Here is a 23,100-nt window from a genome sequence, read left to right on the forward strand (position 1 = left end):
CAAAAAACTTTGAGTGAACAGGGCCTAAATGGGCCACTAGTATTGCCCTTGGGAGCCAACCTGGCCTTCACAGAAAACCCACACAGATTTCCAACTTCAGATACTTTATATTAAATCTTTAATCCTCATTTACACATGTAATACTGCCGCTATAATAAAATACCACTTGTGTGCAAGCTTTTACAAAACACCCAGCAGCGTAGAGTCTATAAACCCAGGGAAGAAAAGGAGTCTATTTATAGAATAACAAGAAAAAAGCACCTAAATATAAAAAAGTATATAAATTACCAGCATACCAGAGCAGGGGATGGGGCCCACATCTCTGTTCTGTCATTCTCCAAGTAGGATGCAAGCTAAAAGAAGTGCAGATTTTTCTATGCAACTGCATTTCTAGAGTCCAGGTATACTCAGATTACACAGAGCCATAATACGCCCATATGAAGAAAATAACTACTATAATACTGCCCCCTATATACAAGAATATAACTACTATAATACTGCCCCCTATATACAAGAATATAACTACTATAATACTGCTCCTATATACAAGAATATAACTACTATAATACTGCCCCCTATATACAAGAATATAACTACTATAATACTGCCCTCTATATACAAGAATATAACTACTATAATACTGCCCCTATATACAAGAATATAACTACTATAATACTGCTCCTATATACAAGAATATAACTACTATAATACTGCCCCCTATATACAATAATATAACTACTATAATACTGCCCCCTATATACAAGAATATAACTACTATAATACTGCCCCTATATACAAGAATATAACTACTATAATACTGCCCCTATATACAAGAATATAACTACTACAATACTGCCCCCTATATACAAGAATATAACTACTATAATACTGCCTCCTATATACAAGAATATAACTACTACAATACTGCCCCCTATATACAAGAATATAACTACTATAATACTGCCCCTATATACAAGAATATAACTACTATAATACTGCCCCTATATACAAGAATATAACTACTATAATACTGCCCCTATATACAAGAATATAACTACTATAATACTGCCTCCTATATACAAGAATATAACTACTATAATACTGCCGCTATATACAAGAATATAACTACTATAATACTGCCCCTATATACAAGAATATAACTACTATAATACTGCCCCTATATACAAGAATATAACTACTACAATACTGCCCCCTATATACAAGAATATAACTACTATAATACTGCCTCCTATATACAAGAATATAACTACTATAATACTGCCCCTATATACAAGAATATAACTACTATAATACTGCCCCTATATACAAGAATATAACTACTATAATACTGCCCCTATATACAAGAATATAACTACTACAATACTGCCCCCTATATACAAGAATATAACTACTACAATACTGCCCCCTATATACAAGAATATAACTACTATAATACTGCCTCCTATATACAAGAATATAACTACTATAATACTGCCCCTATATACAAGAATATAACTACTACAATACTGCCCCCTATATACAAGAATATAACTACTATAATACTGCCTCCTATATACAAGAATATAACTACTATAATACTGCCCCTATATACAAGAATATAACTACTATAATACTGCCCCTATATACAAGAATATAACTACTATAATACTGCCCTCTATGTACAAGAATATAACTACTATAATACTGCCCTCTATGTACAAGAATATAACTACTATAATACTGCCCCTATATACAAGAATATAACTACTATAATACTGCCCCCTATATACAAGAATATAACTACTATAATACTGCTCCCTATATACAAGAATATAACTACTATAATACTGCCCCTATATACAAGAATATAACTACTATAATACTGCCCCCAATGTACAAGAATATAACTACTATAATACTGCCCCCTATATACAAGAATATAACTACTATAATACTGCCCCTATATACAAGACTATAACTACTATAATACTGCCCCTATATACAAGAATATAACTACTATAATACTGCCTCCTATATACAAGAATATAACTACTATAATACTGCCCCTATATACAAGAATATAACTACTATAATACTGCCCCCAATGTACAAGAATATAACTACTATAATACTGCCCCCTATATACAAGAATATAACTACTATAATACTGCTCCCTATATACAAGAATAGAACTACTATAATACTGCCCCTATATACAAGAATATAACTACTATAATACTGCCCCCAATGTACAAGAATATAACTACTATAATACTGCCCCCTATATACAAGAATATAACTACTATAATACTGACCATATATACAAGAATATATCTACTATAAAACTGCCCCTATATACAATACTATAACTACTATAATACTGCTCCTATATACAAGAATATAACTACTATAATACTGCCCCTATATACAAGAATATAACTACTATAATACTGCTCCTATATACAAGAATATAACTACTATAATACTGCCCCTATATGCAAGAATATAACTACTATAATACTGCTCCTATATACAAGAATATAACTACTATAATACAGCCTCCTATATACAAGAATATAACTACTATAATACTGCCCCTATATACAAGAATATAACTACTATAATACTGCTCCTATATACAAGAATATAACTACTATAATACTGCCCCTATATGCAAGAATATAACTACTATAATACTGCTCCTATATACAAGAATATAACTACTATAATACAGCCTCCTATATACAAGAATATAACTACTAGAATACTGCCCCTATATACAAGAATATAACTACTATATACTGCCTCCTATATACAAGACTATAACTACTATAATACTGCCCCTATATACAAGAATATAACTACTATAATACTGCCTTCTATATACAGGAATATAACTACTATAATACTGCCCCTATATACAAGAATATAACTACTATAATACTGCCCCTATATACAAGAATATAACTACTATAATACTGCCCCCTATATACAAGAATATAACTACTATAATACTGCCCCTATATACAAGAATATAACTACTATAATACTGCCCCTATATACAAGAATATAACTACTATAATACTACTCCTATATACAAGAATATAACTACTATAATACTGCCCCCTATATACAAGAATATAACGACTATAATACTGCCCTCTATATACAAGAATATAACTACCATAATACTGCTCCCATATACAAGAATATAACCACTATAATACTGCCCCTATGTACAAGAATATAACTACTATAATACTGCTCCTATATACAAGAATATTACTGCTATAATACTGCTCCTATATACAAGAATATAGCTACTATAATACTGCCCCCTATATACAAGAATATAACTACTATAATACTGCTCCTATATACAAGAATATAACTACTATAATACTGTTCCTATATACAAGAATATAACTACTATAATACTCCCCCTATATACAAGAATATAACTACTATAATACTGCCCCTATATACAAGAATATAACAACGATAATACTGCTCCTATATACAAGAATATAACTACTATAATACTGCCCCCTATATACAAGAATATAACTACTATAATACTGCCTCCTATATACAAGAATATAACTACTATAATACTGCCCCCTATATACAAGAATATAACTACTATAATACTGCCTCCTATATACAAGAATATAACTACTATAATACTATAGGTTTTATTATATAGGTATAATATGTAGTCATGGTGTGGCGGTATCATTTAGTAACTGTATGGTGGTATTATTTCGTTTATTTGGTTGTGGTGTGGCAGTATTGTCTGTTCCTTATTTAATACTATCAGAATATTTTCTTGTAGCTATGTTGTCTTTGAGACTCGCAACACCACTGGGGCCCGTGCAACTGGGGGGGGGGGGGTCATGTGCAAATTTGCCCTGGGGCCCATGGGACTGCATATAGGTATGAAGGACATGGAGTAATACCCCACACCCAAGAACACCGAGGTACAAAGGCTGTCTGATGTAAAGACAGGAGGGAGGGAGACATTGTATGTGAGACAGCAAATCTAACGTTTCAGACCGCATGTAAAAGGTATATTGTTCACCCATGCAGCGATACTTCAGCCCTCCTTTTTCATATTTACATCTTGGAGTGCCGTCTCAAACTTTTGTTTTTGCTTTTATCATTGGAGTCCAGAATCAGGGTTCTTACGAGGGGCGCATCAAATTCTGATTGGACCTTCGTGCTTTTGAATTTAATACTTTGTCACGCGTATATGAGAGAGTTGCTCTCCTCCCAGTATATGAGAGGGTCCCTCTGTCTAATATAGAGAGTCAGAGAGTAGAGAGACTGTCCCATATACAGCATTTCTCTCTCTCTATTTACATTAGACAGTCTCTATTAGACAGAGAGGAGAGAGACACAGTCCGTTCTTTGTCTGCTCAATAATAGGAGCAATCAAGGAATTGACATCCATTAAACTAGCGCATGTGCGGTATGTTTCAATGATGAACCGGTTGTGTTACATGACCCTCCATCTCCGGCTCATTCCTGGATGTCAGCGGTGTGCTGTCGGCGTGCTAACCAAGGGGCTTCTGATGAGTATATATAAGGGAGTTGGCTAAATTCATGTTTCCCACACATTTGTAAAGCCGTCAACCCTTAAAGAGGCTCTGTCACCAGATTTTGCAGCCCCTATCTGCTATTGCAGCAGATCGGCGCTGCAATGTAGATTACAGTAACGTTTTTATTTTTTAAAAACGAGCATTTTTGGCCAAGTTATGACCATTTTCGTATTTATGCAAATGAGGCTTGCAAAAGTACAACTGGGCGTGTTGAAAAGTAAAAGTACAACTGGGCGTGTATTATGTGCGTACATCGGGGCGTGTTTACTACTTTTACTAGCTGGGCGTTGTGTATAGAAGTGTCATCCACTTCTCTTCACAACGCCCAGCTTCTGGCAGTGCAGCACTGTGACGTCACTCACAGGTCCTGCATCGCGTCGGCACCAGAGGCTACAGATGATTCTGCAGCAGCATCGGCGTTTGCAGGTAAGTCGATGTAGCTACTTACCTGCAAATGCTGATGCTGCTGCAGAATCAAGTGTAGCCTCTGGTGCCGACGCGATGCAGGACCTGTGAGTGACGTCACAGTGCTGCACTGCCAGAAGCTGGGCGTTGTGAAGAGAAGTGGATGACACTTCTATACACAACGCCCAGCTAGTAAAAGTAGTAAACACACCCCGATGTACGCACATAATACACGCCCAGTTGTACTTTTACTTTTCAACACGCCCAGTTGTACTTTTGCAAGCCTCATTTGCATAAATACGAAAATGGTCATAACTTGGCCAAAAATGCTCGTTTTTTAAAAATAAAAACGTTACTGTAATCTACATTGCAGCGCCGATCTGCTGCAATAGCAGATAGGGGCTGCAAAATCTGGTGACAGAGCCTCTTTAAACCTTGAAAAAAATTACGATTTTATTTGTAAGCCATTTCGTCTAGCCAAGCTGTAAAGGATCTGCCAGACACAGCTTCTGTGTCGACGCCCGTGGTTAGTCAGTCTGCACCTGCTCCTAAGTCTGATCGAGTGACCCCTCCTTCTACCAATCAGGCTGGGAGGCTGAGGAGTGGGAGAGCCTATCACAGCCTGGCCAGACGGAGCTAGCTCCCACCCTCTGTCTATTTATACATTCACTTCCTGCTCCTCCTTTGCCTGTGATTCTGTCTGTTTCCTTGCTCTGCTGCTGCTGCTTGTACTTTTGTCCTCTGCTCCATATAGACCCTGGCTTACTGACTACTCTCCTGCTCTGCGTTTGGTACCTCGTACACTCCTGGTTTGACTCGGCTCGTTCACTACTCTTGTTGCTCACGGTGTTGCCGTGGGCAACTGCCCCTTTCCCCTAGCTTCTGTGTACCTTGTCTGTGTAACGACGGGGGGTAGGGAAACGGACAAGTGAGCCCTAATCTACCCGCCACTCTGTCCCTGCCTACTTGCAACGACCCGCCCTAGGCGACGAGGTACAACTGGGCGGCGGTCCCTATGCTCAGTAAGTGCACGAGACAAACATACAAGGGAATACAAAGCAAAGGGAAAGGGGCAGTTGCCCACGGCAACACCGTGAGCAACCAGAGTGGTGAACGAGCCAAGTCAAACCAGGAGTGCACGAGGTACCAAACGCAGAGCAGGAGAGTAGTCAGTAAGCCAGGGTCAGTATGGAGCAGGATCAAATAGTTAGGAGCTGTAGCTGGGCCAGGAAACCACACAAGAAGAATCACAAGCAAAGGAGGAACAGGAAAGGCAGGTATAAATAGACAGAGGGCGGGAGCTAGCTCCGTCTGGCCAGACTGCGATAGGCTCTCCCACTCCTAAGCCTGCCATCCTGAGTGGTGGAAGATGGAGTCAGTCTCAGAGACGTAGATTCAGGTGCAGACTGATTACATATGGGAGTTAACCCCGAAGCTGTGCCTGGCAGATCCTTTACAGTCTGTTTGTCTGTCGTGCACATAGTGAGCGCAGGGACCGTCGCCCAGTTGTACGCCGTCGCCTAGGACGGGCCGTTGCAAGTAGGTAGGGACTGAGTGGCGGGTAGATTAGGGCTCACCTGTCTGTCTCCCTACCCCGGCATTACATATATGAGCCCGAGAGCAGAAAAAAAAAGGTCAACAGAGGAAAGTTCAGGGGCGTTGGGAGCCAAGGAGAAGGCCCATTCTTGGGGCCCGTCCTGGAGCCGGGACATAATTATACCCACTCGCTGGCTCTCAGAACCTGAGGAGTGGGGCTTTAGACGAAAATAGAGCTTACAACTCTCCCGCAAGGAGAAAAAGGTGAGGCAACATGAGGTGGGGTTCAAGAGGTGAGGTGGGGGGCACTACCAGGTTAGCATCATGCTGGTCGCCCCTCTGAGCCAGGGCTTGGACCTGTAGGGAGAGGCCCTGCATTTGCTGAGCCAGGGTCTCAAGGGGGTCCATAGTTGTGTCAGGGACCAGGGTAGTTCTCCACGGGGTTCCTGTCAATATTGTTTCTGACAGAGAGGTACAATTTGTTTCATTGTTTTGGAGAGCCTTCTGTAAAAAGTTGGAGATTGATCTGTCCTTCTCCTTGGCCTTCCATCCTGAAACTAATGGCCAAACCGTGAGGACTAATCCGTCTCTAGAACAATATTTAAGGTGTTTTATCTCTGACTGTCAATATGATTGGGTCTCCTTCATTTCCCTCGCTGAATTTTCCCTTAATAACCGGGTCAGTAACTCGTCAGGGGTCTCCCCCTTTTTCTGTAATTTTGGGTTTAATCCACGGTTCTCCTCCGTTTCACCTGGTGGTTCCAACAATCCTGAGGTAGATGTCGTTCATCGGGAACTGTGCACAGTCTGGGCCCAGGTTCAGAAGAACCTAGAGGCGTCCCAGAGCATACAAAAGACTCAGGCAGATAGAAGACGTTCTGCTAACCCCTTGTTTGTGGTCGGGGATCTGGTGTGGCTGTCTTCAAAAAATTTGCGCCTTAAAGTCCCGTCTAAAAAGTTTGCTCCCCGGTATATAGGGCCGTACAAGGTAATTGAAGTCCTTAACCCTGTCTCCTTCCGACTGGAGTTACCCCCGTCTTTCCGAATACACAACGTGTTTCATGCCTCCCTCCTGAAACGCTGCTCCCCGTCCTTGGCTCCCTTGAGGAATCCTCCGGTCCCTGTTCTCACCCTTGAAGGGGTAGAATTCGAGGTGGCCAATATTGTGGACAGCAGGATGGTCCAAGGCCCTCTCCAGTACCTGGTCCATTGGAGAGGATACCGGCCTGAGGAGAGGACTTGGGTACCCGCCCGGGATGTTCACGCTGCAGTATTGCTCAGGAGGTTCCATCTTCGGTTCCCCAATAAGCCAGGTCCACCTAGAAAGGGTCCAGTGGCCCCTCATAAAAGGGGGGTACTGTAAAGGATCTGCCAGACACAGCTTCTGTGTCGACGCCCGTGGTTAGTCAGTCTGCACCTGCTCCTAAGTCTGATCGAGTGACCCCTCCTTCTACCAATCAGGCTGGGAGGCTGAGGAGTGGGAGAGCCTATCACAGCCTGACCAGACGGAGCTAGCTCCCGCCCTCTATTTATACCTTCACTTCCTGCTCCTCCTTTGCCTGTGATTCTGTCCATTTCCTGGCTCTGCTGTTGCTGCTTGTACTTTTGTCCTCTGCTCCATATAGACCCTGGCTTACTGACTACTCTCCTGCTCTGCGTTTGGTACCTCGTACACTCCTGGTTTGACTCGGCTCGTTCACTACTCTCCGTTTGGTACCTCATACACTCCTGGTGTCTTCTTATGTTGCATAGGGGCTTTTGGGCCCTCTCAAGGACTAGGGTCCTGGTGCACCTATTCCCCCCCCCCCATAGCTACACCCCTTGGGCCCCATGACCTTTGGATCCATCTGCTAATTTTGCTGTGCCTGGAGAGGAGTAGCCCTTGGTAAGTTGTTCTTACCCATGAGGAGAAGAATGGGGCCAATTTTACAGGCCCCATAGTGACTGCAGGAACTTCCTATAATAACCAGTAATTAATAGGTTAATTATGATTATTACATAAGGGAAGCTTCACTGATTGGTGGAATATGAGACAACGGTAGAGGCGGCTCAGAAGGGAGATCTGTTTCTTGGACACAGTAATCGGGCACAGATAAGACCCTTGGGACTTTCTCTGGAAATCTTACAGCATCGGGAGACTTGGAGAACGTGCTCATTACTTCACGGATTATGACAATAATTAGAAAGCAAAGCTTAATTTGCCAATTGCACATAAACAGATGAACTTGACTGGTATTCTCCTTTATAAAGCTGAGACATTCAGGAAACGTCAAATACCAGGGTATAATTTCTGGGACCCTTAATCCCAAAGAGGCAATATATTTTGGGTCGCGTGTCATCCCATCATTATATGTATTGCTTCAAAACTTATATCTAATGCTGTGTCATCCATAAGGATGACGTCACATGAACATGGAGGCCGAATAATACCTGCCGCAGTGACGTCACTTGGAGTCAGACTGCTGAAAGTGACTACTAATGGCCGCCATTACAGATCGCCATAGAAGTTCCTATCCAGGTCTCTAAGAGATCTTAATGGCATCTTCTGTCTGTATAAGTGTCAGGGTTTTGAAGGCGTTTAGAAAAAAATAATTCATACACCCTATTAGGGAATTCGGAGTGAATAGAGCGGGGTCCTCTGTTCAGGATCCTCATCTCTCGGCCAAAGGGAAGAGCGGTTACAAAGAGCGACTCTCTTTCTGGAGGACCTGCCCTGTTCTGCATTATATAGACACATTGATATGAATGGACCGTGTAATACTTCATTTCCCTTGTGGTGGCGCTGTAGGCTAATTGAACACAATGCCAGGTTTCCCCACAGATTACAATGGTCCCAAGAATGAGTCGAAGTATTCACATCCTGGGTATCGGTGAAGAAGTCACTCTCCATTCAATCCGATGTTGTATTGCACTGCGAGACAGAGATATGTGCCCCTAGGAAAACTTTAATGGCTCCTCCAGAGCAAAGATGTAGAGTTTTTATGGGGTATCCAACAGTAGAAAACATCTTCTATAAGGATCGTCTTAATTTTGTGTTAGAGTTTTCCTAGTCAAAATTGGTCGAAACAAAATGATAGCTACTTCAAAGTTGTTGACCGATGTGGAATTTCCATAAGATTTCATCTTTTAGAGGGGATCTCCACTTTGGACAACTCCTACTTGCTCCATTGACAATAAGCTGATCACAAAGTGGCCATCTTCTGGGACTCCCGGCGATCAGTTGTTATTTGTGGGGATACCTAGCAGTAATTGTTCAATTTCCCTGCAGCGCCATCACAGGAGATATAAAATATTACACAGTGTCTATTCATATCAATAGGTTGGCTGTGTAATACAGGACAGGACAGGTCCTCCAGAGAGAGAGACACTCTTTGTGACCACTCTCCACGCTGACCAAGAGATGAGGATCCTGAACAGGGGACCCCCCTTCTGTTAACTCAGAATTCCCTCATAGGGTGTATGAAAATGGGTTTTCTAAAATTCGCAACCCCTTTAAGTCTGGGTGCCTAAGTCAGCAACTGTAAATACGGCCCTAACTCCACTCTACAGAATGCAAAAACTTCGGAGTCGACAAGTTCTGTGTCGCTATTTAAAGTTTTATACCTCTTTGCTCAAAAGTCCTACGTCAGCCTCCCACTTGTTCTTAAAGGGGTTTTCCCACAAAATACATTTATCACCTCTTCACAGGATAGTCGATGAAAGCATGATCGCTGGTCGAGCATGAGCACTGCCACTCCACTCAAAGCCTATGGGACTGATGGAAACTGGTAGAAGGGTCTATCAACAATAAGCTGATTACAGTATGTCCGGATGCTGGGACCCCCAGCGATTAGCTGTAATCTGTCGTGAACCTATTAGCAGGTGTTCAGTTTCCTTGCAGCGCCACCACAGGGCACATGAAGTATTACACAGTTCTTATTGAATGCATAGATTATCAGACCCTAGTAATCAGGAAACCCATTAGTAAGTGTTCAATTCTCCTGCAGTGCCTCTAAAGGGGAAATGAAGCATTACATGGTGCCCAATTAAACCAATAGGCTGTTTGTGTTATGCATGGATGTGCTGGATTCTCCTGAGCGAGAGAGATTTTACTACTCGCCATTCTGACTAATAGATGAGGGTGACAAGGGGCCTGAAAAAATAGGCTTTCTAGAATCTTTTACATCGATTGAAAATAACACTGATCTTTATCCAACCATTTGTTGTATTGGAGATGAGAGGAAATACAAAAAGAAATTTGGAAGGCCCAACACTCCTGAATCCTTAAAATACAAAATCATACTCTCACTCATCTCAACTCAAGGAAACCCCATTTTGAAATACCTTAATAAGGCATTTTAGGGTTAATAGAGGGAGGTCTCTCATTTGGCACCTCCAGCAATAAGCCAAAGCAGAGAGTGGATACAAAAAGCATTTCTCTCCATGGAGGACCCGGCACGCCCACGCATAAGATGGACAACCTATTGATTCGATTGAGCACCATGTAATGCTTTACTATACCTGTAGAGGCACTGCAGGAGAATGAAACACTTACTGATGGGTTTAACCGAAGATTCCAGATGATCGCTAGGGTCCAAAAAATTAGAACACCGTAATTAGGTTATTGGAAGACCATTCTAACAAAAAGTGGACAGCCCCTCTAAATTTCCCCTATCTGGTCCCATGGTAAACCACATCTACATGTTCCTGTTTGTCATCTGAAAGAAAGGTCGGATCACAGCGATTACCCTTGAGAAAATATCTGTCCACAGATGTTCTTTTGAGTGGGTAAATCTTCACGTCTCGTGCCATCTTAAGACATTTATTAAATGGTTAGTGAACGCTGTATCCATATTTAGTTACATTGTAACCTAAGGAAGGAAACTGTATCACGGCAGCCATTTCCCAACATTCTCCACCTGACTTCAATTCTCTGCATCGCTTGTCCTCGTCCACATAAATGTAACCTTATTGTCCCCCCCCCCCTAACACAATACGTCCTAATCTGCTGCACCCCACAGGAACCCACAACTTTTATCACGTCAGGTATAGGGATGCAGATAAAGAGCGTCTTACGTCTGCAGCATCACAAGCTCATGCAAAATGCGAAGAAAATTCATGCAAAGCCCCGTGCTTGTCGTTATGCGGTTTACAAAGGAACAGATCCTGGCACTTAACTCCTCGTCTTACCCTTCAAGACGACTGGTGGGGAATTTCTTCTATACCCGCAATCCTGTTACTGCTTATACAAATTTTCTTTAATTCAGCCAAATTGATTGGCGGAATTGAAAAAAATCCAGGTAAGCAGCGAAGACTTACAGGTCCTGACCTGCTCCCTTCAATGTGACTGATGTCAGCACAGACGTAAGTTTCTGCATCGGCGGCGTGGACGCCAAACACAAGAGGTCGGTAAGGCTGGGTCATTATGGGGGCATCTGTGGCAGGCACTATAGTGGTCTTCTGTGTCAGGGATTGTTTGTTGGGGGCATCTGTGACTAGTACTATGGGGGATCTGAGTGGCCAGTGGTCTTATGGATATCTGTGGCTGGCACTAGTGGTTGGTAGTCTGGGAGTCATCTACGGCTGGCACTCTGGGGGGCATCTGTCGCAACGGCAGTGGAGAGCATCTGTGGCAAGCACTATGGGAGGCATTTGTGGTAGGAACTATGAGGGACACCTGTGGCTGGCACTAGAAGGGTCATCTGCGGCGGGCACTCTAGAGAGATCTGTGGTAGGCACTTTGGGGGATCTGTGGCTGGCACTACGAGGGACATCTGTGGCTGGCACCACGAGGAACATCTGTGGCTGGCACTATGAGGGACATCTGTGGCTGGCACTACGAGGGACATCTGGGATGGGCACTATGAGGGATATCTGTGGCTGGCACTATGATGGACATCTGCGGTGGGTACTATGAGAGGCTCTTCGATGGACACTCTGGGGAGCATTAGTGGCTGGCATTATAAGCGACATCTGTGACAGGCACTATGTTAAACATTTGTGGCTGGCATTCTGTGGGACATCTGTGACAGACATTCTAGGGGCATCGAAGTCACTTAAGGTCTTTTTACACCGGCCGACAATCGGCCGGTGCAGCGAACGCCGATCAACGAGACATCGTTGATCGGCGCTCATTTGCTCCTGTCACACGGAAGTAAGGAGGGGGACGAGCGGTCGTCACTCCGATCGCTCGTCCCCATACATTATGATCATGTCGGCAGTGCATCAGGAGACGCGCTGCCGACAAAGATAATATTTCTCTTTTTTAATACGATAAGAGGGCGCCTGAGTCACACACTATGGACCTCTGTGGACCACTGCCAGGAAAATAGAGGCTAATAAAAATCATTATGCAAAAAATTCCTATCTTCCTCCAGATTTGTGGGGGGGGGGGGAGGCTGGTTGACCTATAATCAGTGTTATAACGTTCAAGGATATACATCTATGGCACATTCTAATGTAGAGAAGATAGGGGCTAAATGTCTGCCCACCCCAATGCAGGGGGTCTCAACCCCACATACTCTATCAGCCGCTCATATGGTGCCCTAAGACAAAGCAGGAGAGAAGTGAAGACACTGGAGCCCTCTTATTGCTTCTGCCGGGAAAACTGAGCGACGGGGTCAGGTGTTGTTTATATAGAGAGTTTGCTAAAATTTTCACACTCTCCCCTCCCCCGTTGGAACTTCAGGAGGACGTCTAGTTTTTGCAAAAGTACCCCCCCCCCCCATGAATAAATTAATTAGTACAAATGTTCATGTTAGCTCAACTCTGCTAGGGCTTCATATAGACCCCCCCCCCCCATGTTAAATGTACTACCCTAGTAACAGATGTCTAGTAACAGATACCCTTTAAAGGGGTTGTCCCCCTAGGACAATCCCTTTTTGTGACAAAGGTCCCCTAACAATTGGCTGATCACATGATGTCCCCAACGATCATTGTAATCTGAAGGGGAACTTGGCAGTAACTGTTCAATTTTCCTGCAGCGCCACCACAGGAGAAATGAGGCATTACACCCTTCTTATTGAAATCAACAGGTTGTCCATGTAACTCTGATCTCTACTAAACCAGACAACCCCGGTAAACACTCAAATTTAAAAAGTTAAATAGCAAGCAAATTGTGCCTTGTATTTAAAGGGATTCTCCATGATTTTATAGGGCTGTCCTTGCCGTGGGTTGTTAGTTTACATTTGCACGTCCATACGGGCTGCTCTATGGATGGGATATGTATATTCCACTTTACATACACATCCCATAGAGCAGATGCGTGCTTCCCCTGCCAGCACAAACCAACAAACCCCATTATCATTGAAAAATCCTTAATTAAAAACTACCTTGGATCCGCAGAATGACATATTCCAACCCCATCTCCCCCAGTAGTGATAGACCATATACACCTCTGCACCACTAGCCTGGTATGACTTGCTGTGACTTGTAGTTCCCGTCCAGCCACAGGTTACAGAGCCCATGACAATCTGCTGATTGACCAGTCGTGAAGACCCATTCACTATATTTAACCCTACAGTTGCTGATCTAATGGGTAAACCCCACATGCAATACACTCTCCTATTGTACTTACAAGACCTTGCCATGCGGGGCACTGTTTATATATATATATATATATATATATATATATATATATATATATATATATATTTATTTATTTTAAAAAAAAATTGCTTTACCCCATTGATTGCTCGTTGTAAAGTGCAGTCCATGGGAAGATGATGAATGGTCCAGTAAGGGGTTAAACGTGACAGGTACACAGGAGCGAGCCGCAAAAAAAAAAGCAGCTTCTAGGTAGCGCAGAACAAAAGGTGGTATAATAGGCATTCATTGTATAGAAAAGCTGTAGCATGGTCCCCCTGCCCCCCCTAATCGTAACATCCCCTCCCTCCACTGGTGTGACAATAATATGCATGCTCCTGACCTGTGCCCTTGAGCTGGCAATCGTTCTGTGCAACGGCAATCCTCTGACCTTTGTCTGCTGGAGCCCTGAGACTGACTGCTGCCTGTACTGTAATACTGGAGCGTAATATACAACAACACTGGCTGCTTGTCCATCCCATAGAGGGAGGTGCTAGAGGTGCTGCTGCTGCTGCTGCTCACAGGAGGAAGCCTCGCTTTTCCTGGGCATAGTGCCCTCAGCCTGGCAAATCCACAGGCTCCAAGTGTCTACCAACCTAATTATAACCAGACGGGTGCAGACGGTTATTCTCAGAAAGGGGGTATTTTTATCAAGGCTGATGTTAGGAAAGATGGACAGTCAGGTCAATGCTGCTGCAGAACATCTTGTGTGAGAGTCATCTCTACGTAATGATTTCTACTGTTAATGTAAACATGTGCGATGATCGGCGAGAATTGGAACCATTTCACCCGGTAATGTCAAATATACGATCGCAATCATTTTTCCCCAAAGGGCAATTATTCCAGTCTTGGCAAAGATCCAAGACTTAAAGGGGCTGTCCATCTTTTTTTTTTTTTTTTAGAAATAAAGCTAGTTGAAAAAATCTCGCAAGGTCTATACACCCCGTTACACCAAGTCACTACACGATTTAAATTAGGTTTATTTATAAGAAAAAAATGGACAATCCCTTTAAAAAGCGCCGTATTTATTGAACGGCTTAGAGCTTTCGCTTTAGCCCTTTTGTGACCGGACTATTTTGGCCATTGAAGGGGTTGTCCCACAAAAATAATTGATCACCTATCCAGGGCTGTACTCAGTATTTTCATCAGTCCCATAATGAAATTGAGTAGTGCGCATGCGTGTCCAACGCTCCATTCAAATGGTGGACACGGGATCCTCGTTCTTGTGATCGGTGGGGGTCTCAGCAGTCAGACCCTGAGAAATCATAGAGAAATCTATCCTGTGGATATGTTATAAATGATTTTCGTGGAACAACCCCTTTAAGGACCAAACTATTTTGTTTATTTTTTTTCCATCATCGCATGCGAAGAGCTGTAACTTTTCTATTTTTCCGTCTACATAGCCGTACGGGTTGTATTTTTTATTGGCACCCTTTATAATGTATTGCATCACTTTTATTAATTTTTTGGGGGATGGAAAGACAAAACAGCCGTTTCGCCATCGCGTTTTTGGTTTAGTTTTTACGGAGTTCACCATGTCATGTAAAAAACATGATCATTTTTTTCTACGGGTTCATACAATTACAGTGATACTAAATTTATAGGCTTTAGTACATGACAGCTTTAGAGGCCATTGAACCTGGCTGCCATGGCAACCCATCGGCACTCTAATTGTATCACAGGGGCACAAATAGGCTTAGAGCCCCTTGTAAACCATTTAGGGGCTCTGTAAACCACTGCAGCGTCTCCGGGGTTAAACGTTCAGGATCCAAGCTCAGCTGTCATTAGACACAAGCAAGAGTAAGAGAAAAGTGTTCAGTTACCCATAGCAACCAATCAGATTTCAGCTCCATTTTTTGAGAGGCCTTTTTTAAAATGAAAGCTGCAACGTGATTGGTTGCTATTGGCAACTGTACGACATAGTTATGAATGTCTGAAAACATCCAAAATCAAAAAAATCATGTATGGCAGAGAAAATCTGAGCAGGGGGGCGATAGTGGTGCAGCCGGGAGCAAACTGATCATGTGGGCATATATGTCCTAAAAGGCATTAACCCATTAAGAGGCGGGCCAATTTTGGCCTTGAGGAGCGGAACAATTTCTTGATTTTTCCTCTTTGCATCCTGGCGCTCATAACATTTTTATTTTTTGTTTGACGTAGCTTTATGAAACTTTTTTTGATAGATTTATATTTTTGTTGAAATAATATTGATTTTTATTTTGGCAAAAAATTCAGCAAAAAAGCAGTTCCGCTGCAGTTTTTATTCTTTTTTTTTTTTCAGAGCATACACCGATCATCATAAACGATGCTATATATTTATTGTGCAGTTTGTTATGGTCGTGACAAAAGCAAATATGTGTATATTACTTAATGTTTTGGGACTTATATTTAATAAAGTTTATTTATTGTAAAAAAAATTGTGTGTTTTTATACTTTTCTCATTCATTTTACTTTTTTTTTTATCTCAGAGGGGGATTTTTATTTTTTAATTATAATGTATATGATAATACATTAGCCAGGGTACTGATAGTTTGTCTGCCCATAGGGGATCATTACCTTCACGCTTTCCCTTTTCAATGCCGCAATTAGCGTTAATCGCGCCAAACAAGATAACAGCGGAGATCAGAGGTTTCCCTGATCTCCACCGTTAGAGCAGGGCTGCGGCTGTGTATTACAGCCATTTCCCACTCCAAAGTACACGGGCACGAGTATGCTCATCACGATCCTGCCGCTCATGACGAGAATACACGTCTTACGTCTGCAACCAGTTAATACTGGACAGCCCTGGTCGCCTTTGTTAGGGTATGTTCACACGGCTTATTTTTAGCCATTTTTCGGGCAGTAAACACCCCCGAAAAACGGCAGAAAATACGGGGGCTGAACGCCTCCAAACATCTACCCATTATTTTGAATGGGAAAAACGGCGTCTCGTTCCGACGGGGAGTTTTTTTTATGCGGCCGTTTGAAAAAATGGTGCGGGGAAAAAACGCCCCGTAAAAAGAAGTGCATGTCACTTCTTGAGCCGGTTTTAATTGTCTCAATAGAAAAACAGCTCCAAAAACGTCCGCAAAAATACGCTTGATGCTTTAAAAACGGCTGAAAATCGGAAGTTGTTTTTCCTTCAAAATTTTACAGCCGTTTTTTGTTTAGCGTGTGAACATACCCTTGAACTCCAGCAATCGCAATCAGTAATGATCGCAATACAGAAGTGGTTAGAATGCCATTAGTGCGGGAGGGCGGCTGTCAATTACATCACATACAGATACAAGTTACACACCACGTACTATGATAAAACAAAATAACCCAACTTTACGACACAATATATCTATAATATGACCTTTGTACATTAAAAAAAAAACACCGTAGGACGCTCCCACTGGATATACAAGGACGTGACTCTTCTCCACTAAGGAATTAAAGGGATTTTGCGCTTTTTATTAGAAGGGTACCCTAATACAAGAAACTGATCACAGGTTGTACTGCTGATCAGCAAAGAGAACCTGGCAGCAAGTGTTCAATATCCCTGCAGCACCACCACAGGTGAAAAGCAGAATTACATGGCTCTCATTATAATCAATCAATGATGCAAACACATGGAGGGTCCTCCAGAGAGAGAGAGAGAGAGATGCTCTTTGTAGATGTGGTGACATCACTTAAAGGGCATTTCCACCTGAGATAAAATCAATTACCAGTAAAACTAAGGGTATGTGCACACACACTAATTACGTCCGTAATTGACGGATGTATTTCGGCCGCAAGTACCGGACCGAACACAGTGCAGGGAGCCGGGCTCCTAGTATCATACTTATGTACGATGCTAGGAGTCCCTGCCTCTCCGTGGAACTACTGTCCCGTACTGAAAACATGATTACAGTACGGGACAGTTGTCCTGCAGCGAGGCAGGGACTCCTAGCATCGTATATAACTATGATGCTAGGAGCCCGGCTCCCTGCACTGAGTTCGGTCCGGGACTTGCGGCCGAAATACGTCCGTCAATTACGGACGTAATTAGTGTGTGTGCACATACCCTTACTGTCCTTAGTTTTTCTTTTTCTTAGGGTTTTTGACATTTTCTTCAGTCGTTTGATGGTTATGACTATTAGAACAGAAGTTTTAGCCATCACATCTCCTGTTGAGGTGGTCACATATTTTTTCGAGACTCCTAAAAGAATAAATGTGTCTGTTAATACACTGATACTTTGTTGCTGTTATGTAGCTAAATTGTCAGGCCGATAAGCCATTCAGTGCTTTGGGTAACAACCTCTAGGGGGCGCTATAATAGCTGCCATATCCCGATGTTCCTTTTTGGAAGCATAGAAGAAAAACACCATAAACTAAAGAAAAAGGCTAAACAGAACTATAAAGAACTTGAACGGAGACAACAACTTAAGTGCTTCTATTTATTGGTGCTTTTTTTTATTTCAGATAGAATTGCCCTTTATTAAGAAACTCCAATTTCGCTGCAGCGCCACAACTGGAGAAATTAAGTATTACACAGTACACGCTGTACATTTGGTTGCGGCTGGTGATGCAGATCACAGCTTCACAGTCCAATTCAACTGAATGGGACTGAGTTGCAGTACCAGGCGCAGCCACAATTAAATGTATGGCACTGTGCCCAAGTAAATGCAGTTGATCGGTGCGGTGTCAGGCCTTGGACCCCCACTGATTAGATATTGATGGTTTCTTCTAAGGAAAAAACACTACTATGATCAGTGACTCCAGCTAAGCTGCATTGTCTGTAGTAGTGTAGAACCTTTTTTTTGTCACATCTGAATTCTGCTTTGCCCCTGCCACATGCTTTACACTGCAGCACTACTTGTTCAAATTGGCTGCGATATATAAGCACAAGCATTGCTGGAAGTTAGTACATGGAGAGACTATTTTTTATTATAAGAAGCACAGACTATTATAAACTACAAGCAACTAGTCATCAGTGAGAAAAAGAAGATTATAATGTAATTACTACACATAAACAGAGAGGGAGGAGCCTCAATAAGAGGCGGAGCTTGGCTTTAACTCTAGTACTTTATACACAGTAATATTACATCTTTGTTCTTAATCATTGATCACACCCTCATCGTTTGCAGTGTCTCGTTGGAGGCCAAGTTATATTACATCCTAATAACAAGTCAATATAAAAGTTACTGGACAATGACTAATGTGTCCAATAAAATCTCCCTGGAATTGTCTGACTATGGCTGAAACATGTGACCAATACACACTGTGTTATTTCCTAATTCAATCTCTTTTAAAATGTAGTTCCCTGATCTTTGGAATCAACATGGTCAGACAAGACGTCAAATCACATATTACAGGTCAAAAAAAAAAAAAAAAGCCTTTGTGACAAAAGCCTCGTCCTATTACAGATGAGGAAAGATTATTTATAAATAGCTGTACTCCCTACATGTTATCTTCGTAGTTTGTAGCCATGGAGAAATATATGTCTGCATTGTAGTTATATTATAGTATATAGGGAGCAGTATTATAGTAGTTATATTCTTGTATATAGGGGGGCAGTATTATAGCAGTTATATTCTTTTATATAGGGGCAGTATTATAGTAGTTATATTCTTGTATATAGGGAGCAGTATTATAGTAGTTATATTCTTGTATATAGCGGCAGTATTACAGTAGTTATATTCTCGTATATAGGAGCAGTATTATAGTAGTTATATTCTTGTATATAGGGGGCAGTATTATAGTAGTTATATACTTGTATATAGGGGCAGTATTATAGTAGTTATATTCTTGTATATAGGGGCCAGTATTATAGTAGTTATATTCTTGTATATAGGGGGCAGTATTATAGTAGTTATATTCTTGTATATAGGGAGCAGTATTATAGTAGTTATATTCTTGTACATAGGAGCAGTATTATAGTAGTTATATTCTTGTATATAGGAGCAGTATTATAGTAGTTATATTCTTGTATATAGGGGCAGTATTATAGTAGTTATATTCTTGTATATAGGAGCAGTATTATAGTAGTTATATTCTTGTATATAGGGGCCAGTATTATAGTAGTTATATTCTTGTATATAGGGGGCAGTATTATAGTAATTATATTCTTGTATATACGGGGCAGTATTATAGTAGTTATATTCTTGTATATAGGGGCAGTATTATAGTAGTTATATTCTTGTGTATAGAGGGCAGTATTCTAGTAGTTATATTCTTGTATATAGGGAGCAGTATTATAGTAGTTATATTCTTGTATATAGGGAGCAGTATTATAGTAGTTATATTCTTGTATATAGGGAGCAGTATTATAGTAGTTATATTCTTGTATATAGGAGCAGTATTATAGTAGTTATATTCTTGTATATAGGAGAATTATTATAGTAGTTATATTCTTGTGTATAGAGGGCAGTATTATAGTAGTTATATTCTTGTACATAGGGAGCTGTATTATAGTAGATATATTCTTGTATATAGGGGCAGTATTATAGTAGTCATATTCTTGTATATAGGGGCAGTATTATAGTAGTTATATTTTTGTATATAGGATCAGTATTATAGTAGTTATATTCTTGTATATAGGGGGCAGTATTATAGTAGTTATATTCTTGTACATAGGGGCAGTATTACAGTAGTTATATTCTTGTATATAGGGGCAGTATTATAGTAGTTATATTCTTGTATATAGGGGGCAGTATTATAATAGTTATATTCTTGTATATAGGGGGCAGTATTATAGTAGTTATATTCTTGTATATAGGAGCAGTATTATAGTAAATAGACACTTGTATATAGGGGGCAGTGTTTTAGTAGCTATATTCTGATATTTTACATGTACTTTTCAGTTATCCCTTCCATCGCACCTCTTGTTACATCAACAGGGCACATAGATTGACTCATTCCCAGAGTAAAAAATGAGGATCGTCCCTCATGCATCTTACCTTTGTGGATATTGCAAGGAGTTATCTGTCATCTGTAATAAATGGTGTATGAAGCCGCCTCATACAACGAGCTGCATTATTTCAACAGATGACGTTTTCGCAATTTCTCAGTCTGTATGCGGTTTTATGTTCTGTCTGTGCAGGGCTTCAATGATTTTCCTCCGTGTTTTTGATAAATAGATTTTTTTCCTAAGATTTTACTCAGTTGTGAAATTGATTTTTAATGACTTAGTCACAGTAATCCACGATTTGATAGCGGTCACCGATCGACCAAAAGTTCGCCTTGGAGTCCTGGCCTGATGTACGTACATGGAGCCTACTGCTTCTTTTGTGCTTTACGATAATTATTTACTGCGGTAAGCTGCTCTAGGTTTACAGACCTAATTCTGCTATGTCTATATGTCCTCTGTGCTGCTGTGAGGCTCTGTTTGCTCCCCTATCTGTCTGTGATCTCCCACCTGTCTCTATTCACCGCCTCACGTCATGGCACTGCCCCTGTCACATGCAGACCTGTCCTCACTTACATTAATTCTAAATTCAATGTAATTTTATGCCACCCCCACATCACCCATGAATGCCCTCAAACAGCCTAGAAATTCCCTTTATATGCAAATTTGCACCAGCTCCATCCATATTAGGGGGGACCAAGGTCCAAAGATCTGACTCTGTATACAGCCCTGTCAATAATGGAGTCATATGCACGGACTGGACACTGCCAAAATCTGTACATTCCCGTCCTGAAATACTCTGTGCAATAATGGACATCACATACAGTCCATCCTAATACCAACCCCTACCGAAAATACTGCAAAAGAATAAAGTCATCTTTTTCGGGCCATTTGAGTGAAATATCTAAGGTCTAATGTCTAAGGCATGTTGTGGAGCCACATTAGGAGGAGTAGTAAAGCACAAAACACTCCTCCCCTGAAATACTCTGTGCTGCTATGGATATCACAAACAGTCCATCCTCCTACCATCCCCTCCCGCAATACTACTACTACTAGTAATAATATAGTCAACCTTCTTCTGGTAATTTGAGTGTCATTACGCCATTACGAGGAATAATCGTGATCCGAAAATGTATTTGAATTCTAAAAAAAAAAATGAAAAAAAAAATAAACAAAAACAATAACAATTCTCAAGTAACCCAGTGATGAGCCAATTTCACAACACAAATGAATGTAGTAATAGTGCAAATGTCACGAGCATTCCAGCAGTGTCCCCCTCTTATCATCCTCAATGAGAAGTGACATCATAAGAAATTGTTTATTTACCCCTTAGGCGACCGTAGACACAGAGCCTTAATGGTCATGTACACATACCCCCTCTCCCGGCTCCAACCCTTCTATTTTTGGGCCTGTGTGTCAGTTTTCACTGCACTTCTGTAATTCTATTCACGCACCAACTGACAACCTGTCAAAATAGAAGACCGCATAATGCTGTGCTGCAGTGGATGGTACTGTAGGCACAAATAATTCAAATGGTAAAATTCTTAAAAATATGCAGTGCTGCAGTGGGAACTTCCAGAATATTCTCTTAGACCTTGTTCACACTTTACAGATTTGCTGCAGCTTTTCCATGCATTTTTTTTAAGCCAAAATCAGAATTGGATCCAGGAAAGGAGGACTAAAAGTCCTTCCTTTATATATTTCTTCTGTTTAGGTTCCATTTCTGGTTTTGGCTTGAAAAATACATGCAAAATCTGCAGTAAATCTGCTCTGTGTGAACAAGGCCTTAACCCCTTAGTGACCACCAATACGCCTTTTTACGGCGGTCACTAAGGAGCCTTAGGCTAGGCTGCCGCCTTTTCACGGTGGTCCAGTCCAAGTCCTGCACGGGTGTCCCATGCAGGCTGGAGCCGGGGCTCGGCTGTCTGATGACAGCGGGGCTCCTGCTCCAACACCTGCGATCGAAGTTTACTTCGATCGCGGCCGTTTGACCTGTTAAATGCCGCCGTCAATAGCGACCGCGGCATTTAGCTTGTTTACAGAGGGAGTGCGCTCCCTCTGTCACCCATTGGTGGCCCGCAACTGCAATTGTGGGTCTCCGATGGGGTGTCATGGCAGCCGTGGTCTTGATAAAAGCCCCCAGGT

The 23,100-nt window shown here is 41.6% G+C and overlaps 1 protein-coding gene across 1 annotated transcript in view; it reads right to left on the reverse strand.

Annotated features, from left to right (window-relative positions):
- GDPD4 (glycerophosphodiester phosphodiesterase domain containing 4) overlaps positions 1-14,598 on the reverse strand; it is a 96,528-nt gene extending 81,930 nt beyond the window's left edge. The window contains exon 1 of the mRNA XM_075851359.1: positions 14,449-14,598. The gene's annotated coding sequence lies outside the window, so the exon portion shown is untranslated. The remainder of the gene's footprint in view (positions 1-14,448) is intronic.
- Between the last annotated feature and the right edge of the window lie 8,502 nt (positions 14,599-23,100).

The sequence above is a fragment of the Rhinoderma darwinii genome, chromosome 2, assembly GCF_050947455.1.
Source record: "Rhinoderma darwinii isolate aRhiDar2 chromosome 2, aRhiDar2.hap1, whole genome shotgun sequence".
Lineage (NCBI taxonomy): Eukaryota > Metazoa > Chordata > Amphibia > Anura > Rhinodermatidae > Rhinoderma > Rhinoderma darwinii.